Raw genomic sequence first — 1211 nt, 5'->3', positions numbered from 1 at the left:
GCACATAACAACAACAATAACATATGAGACAAAACTTTACCATCTTTGCCTCTAAGGAGCACCCTGGTTGCATTTCTTCCAAAGTAGATTTGTGTGTTCTCTTGGCAGTCTGTGAGATATTCAGTGGTCTTCTCCAATATTATATTTCAAAGGTATCAATTATTCTTCAGTCATTTGTATTCATTGGCAAACTTTCAGAAGCATGAGAAGCAAGTGAAAACACCTTGGCTTGAATCAGGCACATCTTAATTTTAAACCGACATCTTTGTTCTGTAGCAATTTGAAGAGATTCTTGACAATAGATTTTTTTCAATGTAATACACCTTTTGATTTACTGACTGCTATTATCATACATATTAATTGTGGATTCAAGTAAAGTTAAAGCATTAACAACTTCTATCTTTTCTCCATCTATCATGGTGTTGTCTACTAGCAGTGATAATTTTTGTATTCTTTTATTAAAAAGTAGTAGTAGTAGTAGTAGTAGTAGTAGTAGTAGTAGTAGTAGTAGTAGTTTGTGTGTGTGTACCGTCAAATCGGATCTGACTGGTACAGAAGGAGATTGTCCCTCCTTCTCCAGCAGAGCATCTGGTGGATTAAAAACCCTCTCCTCTGGGACTGCAGTGCAGTTTCTTGCCACTAGGCCACCAGAGCTAATCAACTTTTGTATTCTTGATGTTGATGTATAACCCTTACTGAATCATTAATATTATTATAACCACTAGTGATTAGCTAAGGAATTTTTGTGACTTAGAGTTGAAGATTTGCACTGACAACCAACGGAACACAGTGAAAATCCACCAACTACTGCTTGGGAGAAAGATGGATAACCTTCCTCTTATGAAGCAGTAAATCCCATATGATTTACTACCTCTGAAAACCTGCTGAGTTTGTTCTGACTAGACAATGCATATCAACAACAACAGCAGTGATTTCCTAAGTAAATCAAAGATCATAACATGTTTTTATGGAAGATACAATTTTTACTATTGTTTTACTTACTAATACTTTACTGGCTATTTCTACCTCTCTGTTCATAAAAGTTATTATTAACTTAGAGGAGTGACCAAACAGAGTGTGGAAACTATAGAACAATATCATTTATTTCACGTGCAAGCAAGATTCTACTGAAGATTATCCAAAAACGACTGGAACAGCACATCAGCAGAGAACTGCCAGAAGTCCAGGCTGGGTTTAGAAGGGGTCGTGGT

This window comes from Elephantulus edwardii, unplaced genomic scaffold (assembly GCF_000299155.1).
Source record: "Elephantulus edwardii isolate Elephantulus edwardi_28Jun2011 unplaced genomic scaffold, EleEdw1.0 scaffold00085, whole genome shotgun sequence".
NCBI lineage: Eukaryota > Metazoa > Chordata > Mammalia > Macroscelidea > Macroscelididae > Elephantulus > Elephantulus edwardii.
This window is presented reverse-complemented; position numbering follows the sequence as displayed.